The sequence below is a fragment of the Mus musculus genome, chromosome 16 (genome assembly GCF_000001635.26).
Source record: "Mus musculus strain C57BL/6J chromosome 16, GRCm38.p6 C57BL/6J".
Classification (NCBI taxonomy): domain Eukaryota; kingdom Metazoa; phylum Chordata; class Mammalia; order Rodentia; family Muridae; genus Mus; species Mus musculus.
In genome coordinates, this window is record NC_000082.6 from 88,591,600 (window position 1) to 88,605,109 (window position 13,510).

At 39.4% G+C, this 13,510-nt stretch overlaps 1 long non-coding RNA gene across 1 annotated transcript; it reads right to left on the reverse strand.

Moving 5' to 3' along the window:
- Positions 1 to 688: 688 nt before the first annotated feature.
- Gm33372 lies at positions 689 to 5,181 on the reverse strand. Its single transcript, XR_385026.3, has 3 exons — positions 5,091 to 5,181; positions 2,466 to 2,558; positions 689 to 843 (listed from the first exon to the last, which is right to left on the reverse strand). It is a non-coding gene; the product is annotated as a predicted gene, 33372 (long non-coding RNA).
- Between the last annotated feature and the right edge of the window lie 8,329 nt (positions 5,182 to 13,510).

The window sequence follows — 13,510 nt, forward strand, 5'->3', positions numbered from 1 at the left end:
CCAGTAAGAATCATTACACCATTAGTCTTCCTTCTTCATCGTTTTATACCTGCTAGCAAAGCCGTACTTCTAAGAGTTATTTCAATGCATTACATCCTGCATCCAAATCTAATAGAGTTCTGTCATCAATCAGGTATAAAGGGATTTGTGAACACGACAGACACTCTGGAAGTCTTCAGGGAAGCAGAACGAAGGGAATATTGTCACATGTCACTTGACATTGGGGCTGTACCCTGAGCAGTGAAATCTAGATAAAGTTAATAACTTTATACTGTATACTATAGCGTGTTCTTACTGACATATAGTGCACATGTCAATCACTTGATATGACCTCTGGGTGCAACTAAAAGCTGTGATAATTAAAAGGTGGATGAGACGGCTTCCAAAGCAAAACAGCGTCATTTCTCAGGGAATTATTTTCTTATAGGTGGACAGATCCATTCCACAACAGGAAAACAAAGTTCACTATTGAAAGTATATAAACTCACAACATTGCCATTTATTTTCATTACCAGGCATCATCAATGGTGCCTGACTGATCAGGTTATGCTTTGCTTTTGTTGACAACGGAGTAGCTTTTTATTTCAGATTGTCTTTTGAATTCATCCTTGGTGGTGGCTCTGGTTTGGCTTGGTTCTGATGCTGGCGATGAGATTCAGAATCTTGTGTCACTGAGATACTTTCCAGGGTTATAAGTTCGTATTTTAGATGTTTTATAATTTAAAAATTAAGTTACATGTTTATTTATTAATTCATTATGTATGCATGGGCACACGCATGCCCAGCTATCATGCGAAAGTCAATGAATGACTCAAGGAAAGTCCTCTTCTCCCAGTGTGGGTCCTGGAGATGGAAATTAGGTCATCAGCTCCCATAATCAACATCTTTACAAACTGGTCCCTAAATGCTTTATAATTTTATGTTAAAGGCAAGTTGTTGAATTTGTGGAAATTAAACATAGCTATGCATACATGTCATTTAATACACACATTACATCAATATACTCAATTATATTTGTATTCTGTTGTCAAAAATGTAATTAAGAGGTATTCTTAAATTTTGTTAATGTGGGTGTATATCCTGTGATCAGAGGCAAATATAACCAAATTATATAGTCACTAACATTTTACTCCAGGAGACCTCTATGTCCTGAAGCTAAAGAATGCAGGCCTAGATCATCATCCCAAAAAAACTTTCTCTCTAATTCCCAGGTATTTCAGGCTTGATGCCCTCACCCTCTGTGTAAATCTTCATGCTATCCTTGATCAAATAAAAACATTTCTCTACTCTTCATAACTCAGGTCTGGTTCTTGGAACCCAAGTAGATGTCTGCAAGTTGCTATGGTCAAGGCAGGCTCATTACTGCCCCCTGCTGGAATATGTGCATACATTTAGAAAAGCAGAGGCCTCATTTTTTCCAGAGTATTATGAAATATATTGTTTTTTCCTTTTCAATGAGATAAAGACCACACTGACAAGACATGATATCATCTTCCAGCAGGCTTTCCTAATATTATATCTCTGTGCAGTGTGTTCATGTTGCAACTTCACATTCTGATTCAGTAATTCTGGTCACCTAACCACCCACCACATCATTACTACTATCAGACAAAGATATAATGAACAACCTAAACTATGAACACAGCACATCTGGATAAACTATTTTCAGAAAGTCTTTGTTTATCAAATATTAAATCCTATGTGTTTGGTGAATAAAATTTGGAAAGAGTTCAAGAGACCCTCTGGCATGTTCTATTGAAGTCTTCAGGTTTGGTTGTTTGCCCATCATCTGAACATTGTACAAATGGGCAAAGTTCTTATTTCCAGCTGGCCCCTTTCCTAGACCTAGGAAGTGAATGGAAGAGGCTTTGATTCTTCTACAGTGGACTTTTGAACCTTCTTAGACAGTGCAACCTAAACAGATAATATTGGTAAAATAGAGTAGCCTCTCACTGGCCAAGTGCATGGTTTAAAAATGCTACCTAGCATTTGACAAGGAATTTTACTTTGCCAAGTGCAAAGTACAGTGGTGTATACTTGCTTCCCAGAACGTGGACTGAACAGAAGAAACGCAGCAAGGGTAGTCTAGGCTCCTAGTAAATCCATCATTCCCCTGAGCTATGTGGAAAGACTGCCTCAAATATAAAAAGAATAAAATCCATGGTAAAAGTACCACATGCAAAAGTAATATACATATTGATAAGTAATATCAATGTTGAATGAGTCAATGCTAAAGGAATAGCATTCTGTACTTTAAACATGAAGACTAAGTAATTTTTTTTTACACAGTAAGATATTCAGGGACATTTACTATTCTAGAGGTATCCACATTACAAAGTTTGACCTTTTCTGTACTATAGCTATGAAATTAATCTAGCAAGAAGACTGTAATCACGTTTTCTCATTGTCACATGACCAGCTTGATGCTGTTAAAGACACAATAGACAAAATCAGTCAGGTGATACCTTTGTCTTCTCTTGCAGTCATTCCTCTGCTGTGATGCATGTGCACAAGAAATATTTGTTCACCGACAAGGAGAGTCTGGCCAAAATAATCAGCTGTGGAGGAAAGGAAGGCTTTGAACTACCAAACAAAGTTGTTGGAAGCAAATATTTTTCCCAAGCTCCAGACACACAGAAAACAAACAAATGAGCAAACAATGAATAATTTGTAAAGTTTTGACGTCCCAGTAGTGAGTCTCCTCACATCTCTGACTCTAATGAGCACCTTCCCCTCCATTTTAAATTACTCCTTCCCATCATTATGGAATAATCCAAAATAAGTTACATTTATTTATCAGAATTTTCAAATTTTAAGATGGTTAGTGCTTATTAACTTCTGTACCCTAAGATGAAAAATTCAGCATCTGTACCTCCATTGAAATACATATTCCATAAAGGAACTAAGATTGCTGGGAGGAGTTTTAGATGATCATTTCTGAAGTCTCCGATCCATATGTCAACTCACATCCACGACTTCTTGGAGGTGGAGTTTTGCTTGTCATTAGTGTCATGAAGCTAAGATTTCCAGGCTTCATGGCAGGCGAGTTGCTTTCCTAACGTGCAATCTGCTGCTAAAATAGTTTTCTCTGCTTCACCTGTTCATTCACAGACTTTGAACATGGAGGGTTGCAAAAAGAGTTCTTACATTTAAGTGACAGTGGACAATTTACTCACTCAATGTCCCTGATGAAGATGTTGGAGAGTCATGGTATTTCTATACAGAGTGGTGAGATGTCAGAAGGCAAATCGATCAATGAGCACAGACATGATTCAGTTGGGTGGGGTAGGCACACTGTGCCTAGGGTGTATGCTTATTAAAAACCGAGGGGTGAGAATTGGATATATTCCTGAATTCAGTCTTGAGTTTTCCTCAGGGATAGGGACAAATAGTCTACATCCGTGATATTTCAGTGTGATATAGCTCAACTAGTATGACTCATAGCTCCTCTCGGGCTTTCGTAATTTTCCATAATGGTAACCAAATTCTGATGTGTAATATCAAAATCTAACAGAATTAGATTCAGCTAGGGTTGCTGAATCCATGGGACAGGTGATGTTCATTTCAGGACATTAAGGAACAAGAACAGTGCAGAAATAAATCACTGTCCCTGACCTTTACCTTTTCTCTATTTCTGGCACCGAACCGTTTCGAGCAACTTATCATTTTCCTGTACACAGGCAAAGTCGTCTAATTCTCCAGAGTTTTCTCAGGGTTGTGACATTATTCTGTCAGAGACATCTCCACCTTTTCTTTCTCCAGCCATGTCACTGTGCGTGGTTTTGAGGGACATGAAGTGTGTCTGTCGTCTCTAGGATTCCTGTCCCATCTTCCAGAACTGATGCTGACCAAGATGATTTCTTAGTGCTTGTCTCGTGACAAAATTTTAAATACGTATTTGGTGAATGTGTTCAAATATTAACCCTACATTAACAGATGTAGGAATATCAGTCAAGTAGCTGCTTGATGTGTATAAAAGTAAGTTATATTTACCTGATATAGCTGTCACCTCCAAGACTCACTGCCACCATCTGCTAACAAAGCTTCCAGCCTCTGTTCAATCATATATAGGTCTAGAATGTGTTCAGTCCCTGAGACTTACTGTTAAATAAGTGCACCCTTTCTAGTTCTTTCTGACCTCTGGCTGTCTAGTTTGAGTCATCTGATATGGCTCAAACTACTCTCCTAGCTGACTGATTCAGTCTGGCTTCTCTCGGTTTCTCCTGAATTGCTCTGTTTGGCCTCAAAATAATTTTGGCAGTCTGTTCTAATCTTCCAGCTCCTTCTCATTCTCTGGATCATTCTATCTTCACTTGTTCTTTTTTTTTTTTTTTCAAAAAAATCTGTCTGTAAAATTCTCCAGATAAAACTGCCTTCTCTCTCTCTCTCTCTCTCTCTCTCTCTCTCTCTCTCTCTCTCACCTCTCTCTCTCTCTCTCTCTCTCTCTCCCCTCTCTCTCTCTCTTGCTCTCTCTCCACTTCATCTTAAGTAGCTTCCCTTTCCTTTCGTCATAAGAATGGGCATGTCCTAGCCTGTCAAATTTTTCTCTGATTTGTCACTTTGTCTGCCATTCAATTAGACATCATTTTCAAACATGGGTGTGTCCTTCTAAAAACTAAGCTTACCTTCATTGTTTTGGTCTGAAGGTGTTTCAAGGGCATGTCTATATTCTAGCCAGAGGGATTAGAGGTATGTGTTAAGGGCTAAGCCCCACCACAACTAGAAAGAGGTTTGTTGTTATATTTTGTTTTTTTCAGTAACACATTTCAGACTTCACAGTGTGATCAAATATCCTTCAACAGATGCATGTCATGTTTATCAAACACCAAGTCCATTAACTCCTGGAAGCTTTACACCCCCTCATTCAAGAACTATTGCTATTCATATTTTGTTGCAGGGCTAGGTAGGGTCAAACGCCCTGCAAGGTCTTATGAATGGAACACAGAGCACTGAGATTTGGTTCCATGGCAACAGTCATGCTTGCTGGACTGACAGCAGGACTCTGGGTACCCAAGATTGGGGCCTGAAGCTTGACAGGTTCAGTTGTGGTCAAACGTTCCAGACACTGAGATGTGACATTTTATGCTTACAAGATCCCATGTAGCTCTCAGGAAAGGAACTAGATCTTCTCTGAGCGCCATTTGCTTCTGCTGGCCTTTGCTGACTTGTCTTCTGTTTCCTCATTTGAGGGGTTGCTAAGGAACTGTGATACTAACAAAGATGATGGCTTGGGTCCTCAGCTCTCTCAGACCATCTGACCCCAATTTTTGATGTTTTATTTTCTCATATTCATCTTCCTACTTAGAGTCCCAGGAAGAACCTATGGTCTACTTCAATAGTCAAGAAAACTGACCACAGACTGACTAGCTAAATTATTCACAGAATCATTCTTGTAAGTATACAACTGAAAGTCATGTGCTCCAGGCCAAAGGTATTTGCTATAGCCAGATTTCTCTACTGAGACTACAAGTGGGACAATTATCCTCGGATTTCTGAATATTTTTAATTGAGACAATTAATGTCAAATTTTATAAAATGATGTTGGTCAAACACCTAGCAACAATGATATTTTCATTAGTTCTTTTTTATCTATCTGTAAAAATACATTAAGGTTAGGTTTTTTACTAATTTCTAGTTCTGCTTATAAATACTAATACATAATACATATTGAAATTCTTAATAGAATAATCTATATTATTGAATGTTAGAGGCAGAAGAAAACATAGGGATACATTTTTGGTTTTTGCTATTTGTGCTATAGAAACTTGGGACTTGTACAGGAGGGAGAGTTGCAAGGTTTGGTGGGAATGTATTCAGACACTCTCTCTGTTTCTGACTCTCTTCTTTATAGTTCTCTCTCTCTCTCTCTCTCTCTCTCTCTCTCTCTCTCTCTCTCTCTCTCACACACACACACACACACACACACACTGAGCTTTAACACTTGAATACCCACACATAAGATTCCATGCTGAACTCAAGATCGCTGTACCAAGATCTAGCATTTTGTTCCAGTGCTCTGACATAAGGTTAAAGATGAAACTAGAAGATGGGAGATAGGATAGCAATTCTATTTCCTGACTCTTATATATCCTCTTAGGGAACAAAATACTAAGAGAATGAATACAGTGAGCAACCCTGGAAGTAGATACTGCCAATGTGTTTCCTGTTAGCTTAAATAACCAATGATATTACTAGGTACTATTAAAGTCAACTTAGAATGCAAGTTTTGTAAACATTGGAATTTCCATAAATTCATTCCCAAATGTTATTCCCAACATTTATTAACTTGTTATAATAATTAATTTGTAAACAGTGACCTAGACCTATGCATTGTAGATTTGGCTGGAACAAAGAGAGACCTTTCATTGTTTTTCCTAAGAGATAGAAGTATACTAATGTACCCTGTAGCAGTTGCATATCAATTGAAGTTCTACAAGGATAAATGTCTCTCCATCCCATGGTACCCATAGATAGATGGAGATGTTCTTGTCTGATACATGAGTTAGAACAGGGGTTGATTCACCTGGCATCTACTCTCTTTCCTCTTAGTACTTTTCTTCTGCCATGCTTCTCTCCTGAAAGCAAAAGACTACCAGTGGTCCAGGCTAGTCTATTATTACTCCACTGGTCTGCTATGGCAAAATCACCAAGATTAAATCGATTGGTAGCAATAGGAAATAATTATTCTCAGTTCTGAAGCCTGGGATGTTGAAGATAAGGGTGTGGGCAGAAACAATATCTGATCTCCATGTCCCGATTGTAAGCTTCTGACTTCTTGTGAAAGGGAAAAGAGTCTCCTTAATATTTGTTACTATTTCCGTTTACTTGAGCACCCTTATCATGACATAGATATCCTCCTAGCCCTCTATTTCCTTAATCTCATCATCTTGGGTGCTGGAATTTCACAGTCAGTCTATAGAAATAATTCAACATGTTTGTCTCTGCAGTTAATAACAGAAGCAGCTATTTCATGTAGAAAGAAGCACCCATCTCTAAGAGTAGACATTTTCATGGAATTACAAAACAATTTCCTTTGCTCACATCATCTGAGTTTTTTGGTCATTCTAAACTTGGTAGGAAAGAGGAAATTTTACCTTTGGCCAACATCCAACCCTAACAAATAAAGTCATACCAGTTACTGTAACAGCAAGTGTTTAAATCATTGTAGAGAAATACAGGGAAAGTTATGACATAGGCGTTGGGCTTACTGGATTGGTTTAAGTCACACTTCTCTGATTTGCTGCCTAGATTTCACTTGTTTGCTTATTTTTAGTAATATACTAGTCTTCCTTTTTAGATATGATGTTTTTCATTAAAAGGGTGCTACCGTTCATCAACAAAGGATTATTATATTTAAAACTCAGCCAAGAATTTCTATACAGGCATAGTAGTGAAGAGGTGACCCACAGCATGGGCCCTTGAAATATTATAACAACAAAGAACTATGTCTTCTTTAAGAGAAAAAAACCTTCATTCTCTATGAATAATACTATTATATGTGCTTACGATTTTATAGAAAAAGCCTAAAATGGATGATAGTTTTGTGTGATGGACACAAAGCTATGGTTTATTCATTTAAAATCTATCATTCTTGAATGGGCTTTGGCAGGCTCTGCTAAGAATCTGACAGCTGCCTTTCTTCTCTGTCAGTACCTTCCTGAGAAATTCTATCAAAGGAATGGGGCAGGTGGGGGTGAGGGCTGTAGGGCTCAGGCAGAGGAGTAGAAAGGACTAGTTGCTACTTCTGCCTTTTTGTTCTTTTCATGTAAGGAGAGAGGAAAGGGATGGTGAAAGGGAAAACTACATTCTCTTGCCTTATATTGAAGAATCACTCTTCACAGTGATGTGGCAACTCAAATTCACACAGCCTTTTGCGAAACTAGAAAATAAATGAATGAATAAATAAATAAATAAAGTTATCATGGTGTTTATTCTTAGCCCATAAAAGACTACAGTGCTTTATAAACAATCTGTTCCCAACATCCTCCTATGGTTTCCTATCTTCTCCTTTGATCAGTTTATATTCTGGCTCCTAGCTACCATAAACTTCCTATTCACAGCATGCCTCGGATTTCTCAGCATGATCTAGCAGTGTGCCTGCCCTTTCTTTATGTTTCCCTTTTTATTTTATCACCTTCAAAATAAATAGACACTATCTCGGGAGTGGCCCTTGACCCAGGAAGCAATATAGAACTTCACAACCGTTCTCAACCATGGTTAGTCCAGATTCCAACACAACCCAAATCCAGTTAGCAAGCTGCTGGCGAAGCAGCGTCAGGCAGTTTTATTTTCCTCTTTTAATAGTGTAATAAGTTGCTGAGATTAAATGGTCGTTGTTAGCATGTACCTTATTATTACCTTATTACGGCGTTTAGTGTTTTCGGTTGTGAAATCAGATCCCCAGACAGGGGCTTCTGTCTAGGGAAACACTTTAACGACGTGGCCTGGGGGCCCAGGCGGGTTTTACTGCCATACTTAGGCGCTTGTGCTTTATAGGCGGGTGGAGTCTCGAGGTTGAAATGATTGCAGTTTGCAGCTTCTTCAGGAAATTGGCTCCAGGAGGAACTACAGCTACTAATGCTTCTCATGGTACTTCCTTTATTTGTCTACCCCTGAAACCTAAGCTCCCAGCGGGCCAAATGCAATGTCTTAAGGAAGTCTGGAAGTTGGGAATACAGCTTCCATTGCTAACTATAGGCAGCTGAATAATTAAGGTGTAACAGATCTAAATGCGTCACTCACGATTTAATAGTTGATTTGTGACATGAAATTAAAATGTGCCTGTATCATTAAAAGACACTGGCTAGGCTTGGGTGTACCTTGATAAGCACTCTGGGGAACGAGGAACACACAGAAGGAAGGCATAGTAGTTAAACATCATAAATGATTTCAACACACATTGGACCAGAACGAGCAGCTCCTCACATTGTAAAGGTTTACGTGATCATTAAGTTCAGCTTCCTTGTTTTACTGGTCGGGAACCTAGACTTAGACAGAAAAGGTGTCACATTCTTGGCTATACAAACATTTAGTTAGAGAATGGTCTCTTCACTCCAAGCTCCGGAATGTTAGACATTGTCTCCTTCGCCACCAACCATTTATTTAATTTCGCTCGGTGAGTGGCCACAGAGCTTCCAAGTCCCACAAAAGCATCTGTGACTCAGGCTACCAGATTGCCACCCAGATGACATTTTAGTGTTTGCACAGAAAATGTTCACTTGAACCAAATTACTGGTTTGGTCCTTTGAACATATCCAGCTGAAGGGTTCGCTTTAAATGCTTTCCTGTCTGTCTCCCAGGTTACAGAAGGCACAGGGCTGACTTGGAGGTCAGGTTCTTACTGTTGGGCTTCATGGAGACTCTGAAACCTCTCTGCCTTTAGTAGCCCACAGTGGACCAGGCTGCCCTGGTCTTCCTAAAAGTTCTTATCATTTTGTTCTAGATGATATTGGCACATTTCCATGCATAGAGATAGAAAACGTGGAAAACGGGGTGTTGATTTCCTGAAGTTTTGTTCTGCAGCCACCAAAAGCAATAGAACTCCCTGAATTGGGATGCAAGTAGATTAGGGGACAATGTGGCTCTACTCCGAAGAGAAAGAGTAACATTGAGCCTTGAGTTTCACTTGGAGAAGAGTTTGGGCTGCTTCGTGGCTCGGGAAGCTTTCCCTGCACAGATCCACTGTGTCTGTGTGATGTTCTGCAAAGGGGTTTGTTTAGTGATCATCCATATGACTTGCCCTCGGACTGCAGGGCCTGGTTGAAGCTGCGTGCACTAGGCTTCAAACTGAGGGAATTTCCAAATAATGGACTCTTGTTGCTAATGAGACTCTTTTTATTTTGAAATGAACAGATTTTTTTTTTTCTGTGAAATGCATAAAGACTTCTGCCTGATAGAGATGGCATGTCAGTCACTAGCATGCTGGAGCTTCATGCTAGGTTTCTATTAATACTTTATAACACTTCTATATTTTACCGGAAAGCAACAAGGAATAGAGATTTCTACGCCTCAGGCTAATTGCATTTTTCCTTAAAAATCTATGGTACCTATATTTTAAGAGATATAAACAAGACAGGGAAAAAATATCCTGGCTGAATTCTAATTTCAATAATTTCATCCATGTAAATATGGCACATGTGGTTATTCTAACCATCTGTTAAACAGACAGTTTAAGCAGAGATAAACAGTTCCCCTGAACAATACTAGTCCTTTGATACAAATCCGTACAGAGTGAAGGGCTCTGACAAGCATGAGCACTGCAAACATAACCCCATAGCTTTTGCCTTTTTACCCCTTTCCATCTCCCTTGCTAAAAACCATTCTGTCAGACCCTTCAAGCAAGACCCCAACATCCAGCAATCAAAGATCTATTATTGGGCTAACATGTCCCACGATTTAGCAGCTCACCCTAGCACAGATTCACCTTATAAACCAACTCTTGCAGAGAGACACCTGCCTGCTTGCACATGCTGTCTGCCTTTATAGCCACCCCCAACCCAAGCTTGCCCCTCCTGGATAACAAACCCCCTTTGTGCTGAGAATTTGGTGTCTGGGTGTGTCCTGAACTGACTCCAAAGGGTCAATCCTTTCTAAAGTCTTATAGCCTTCAGAACCATGGTTACAAGAAAAGAACAATTGGTTCCCCCCTTCTGTGTGTACATACATATCTATTATTACTTGGGCACAGTCATAATTATACAAAATGATACATTGTTATTACCTTTATGTGGTGCCAAGATAATATTCACTAAACACAATAAGTTTCTAGGATATGGAATTTTGAGTGTTAGATCTGGCCTACTCTAGCAAGGAGGTCCCAAGGTAGGATAACACTTATTAGTTTACAGATGATTGCTTCTTTATGTTTATGTATATTGAATTTAATTTTAGTGTTTAGGTTGCAAATCTTCAAAATAATTGCTCCTCTGTGGGTATAAGAGGGGTTTCTCGAAGATAATCTTGACCCTTTACTTTTCCTCTCCCTCTCACTTTTCCTCTCCCTCTCCCAGCCCCCCTCTCTCCCTCATCTTTCCCATATCCTTCTCCCTCTCAGACTCCCTGCCCCTCTCCCTTCCCTTTGTCTTCCCCCTCCCCCTCTCCCTCTTTTAATCCTGTCATTTCCCTTCCACTTGGTCTTGCTCTTTTATATTTGCCCTCATTTCCTCCTCCCTCTCTCACAACCTCTCATTATTTCCATGTGATCCTTCTAGCTAGTGGTAATAATATGTACCTTGTATTCCCAGGTTTAAGTCCAGGGATATGTTATTTCAAGTTAAAGTTCTCCTTTGACAGTTTGTATCTGTATATTTTCCCCCTTAGGCTGTTGGTATTAAATAGACACAGGATCAGATGTACATTTTCTACACTTTACTGTTCTACAAACTTATCCTAAAAAAAAAAAAAACAAATGTGGTCTTTTCTCTACACACTGAAGAGTGTAAATTCACATGGTTCAGCTCCTTGGGAGAATGTCTTTGCCAGAAAAAAAAAATTGTATGTTCCCAATACTGGTTTTTGCCTCATTCTTTCAATTTCCTTATTTTAAGGTATCATCAGAAGAGTGAATGGTGAGATGTGATGCTGGAGGACCAGGGGTGGAAGTGGGATTTGATTTGCAATCTCTTCAGATGCTTGTTTTCATCATTTGTTCTTCTTGTTACATTAGACTCAAAAAACATAAGAGCGTGTTTATATTGTGTGACTATTTTCCAATTTCATGTTCAATTCACTTCGTGTATGTGATAAGCATAGCAGAAAAAAGGATGTGAGAGAATGAAGTGTTCTCATGTGATATACTATACACAGCAAGTGCTTTTCATGATGAGTATATTCTTGTTGTATTCCATGTATCTGTACAAACTGGATACTTTTTATTGATCTCTTAATTGATGAGCAGTTGATTTATACCAGTAAACAAGTTACTAAGGGTTCTGAAAACACTATTACTCACTATTTGGATTTTAAGCACTTTGAAATGGAATGACATTGTTTAGAGTCCTGCTATTGTCTTCAGTGTGTAAGAATTCTTCCTGTCTAAAGGAAATGCAGGGACAAAAATTAGAGCAGAGACTGAAGGAAAGGCCATCCAGTGACCAGCCCTACTTGGGCACCAAAACCCTGGCACTGACGCTATTACTGATGCTGTGCTTGCAGTTGGGAGCCTAGCTTGGCTGGTCTTGAGAAGCTCTCCCAGCAGCTGACTGAGATAGATGCAGAGACTGAGGTTAGGAACACTATGGAAGAGTTAGGGGAAGAATTGGAGGAGCTGAGCGGGATGGCAACCCCATAGGTAGAACAACAATATCAACTAATCTAGACCCCTCAGAGCTCCCAGAGACGATACCACCAACCAATGAGCATACACGGGCTGGACAATGGCCTCTGTCACATTTTGTAGCAGAGGACTACCTTGTCTAGCCTCAGCAGAGAGACATAGTGCTTAATACTGTAGAAACTTGATGCCCCAGGGAATGGGGAATGCTGGTGGAAGTTGAAGAACACCCTATCAGAAGCAAAGGGGGAGAGGGGAGGGAGTGAAGAACTTTTGGAGGGGGGACCAGGAAGAGGGCAACATTTGGAATGTAAATAAATAAAATTATTTGCACACACACACACACACACACACACACACACACACACATACACACAGCACACAGCACACAGCACACAGTCGGCTTGCAGAAGTAGCTCTGGTACAGCAAACAGATTTGAACTCTAGAATTCAATAGCTTTGCCAGATTTTTCCAAAGGTATTCCCAATGACAGCCTTGAAGTTCCCACTTAGGTAGTTTGTGCATGAGGGATAAAAGGCCCCCAATTATTCCCACATGTACCTGACATAAAATTTAGATCATCTCTGTGAAGCTGTGGTAAATATAGGGTTTGAAGGAATTCAGCATGAATTTAGAAGTTATATATATATACCAATAAAATATTCACACTAATACAGTTTATACTGGAACAATAGGAATGGAGATTGTGATTCTAGCTCCCCAATTAACTGACCAACTTCTATCCTCATCATACCCTGCACAGAATCAGAAGCTGGGACCTTACTGAGTTTCCTGCCTGCTCACAGTGTTTTATAAACCGCTTTGCTGAATTCTTAGCAAGTATCTCAGTCCATGAAGACCACTTACACTATAAGAGGGTTAACTGACATCTTGACTTGTGTAAGCATAACTGTTCTGATTTAGAATTAATACTCAAGATCACTTGTGACCACTTTACAATGTGTGAACAAAGAGGCACTTTGCATTTCTCTTCATCGTTCAGTGGAGAAGTGCTTGAAGTCACTCAGCGTTCGAATTGCACTCAATTCCTATAAAACAGGACAGAGGTTCTTTGTGCTACGCGATTTGAGAGAAGTTGATTAAAACAAAGAAGACATCTACCTGTTAGAAACCAGGGAGCAGAGGCATATTGATAAGAAACAACAGACTGCCTGTTAGCATGATATATAATTTTCCATTCTCGCTGGTTACATGGTAGGTGAGGAATAGTCTACTAT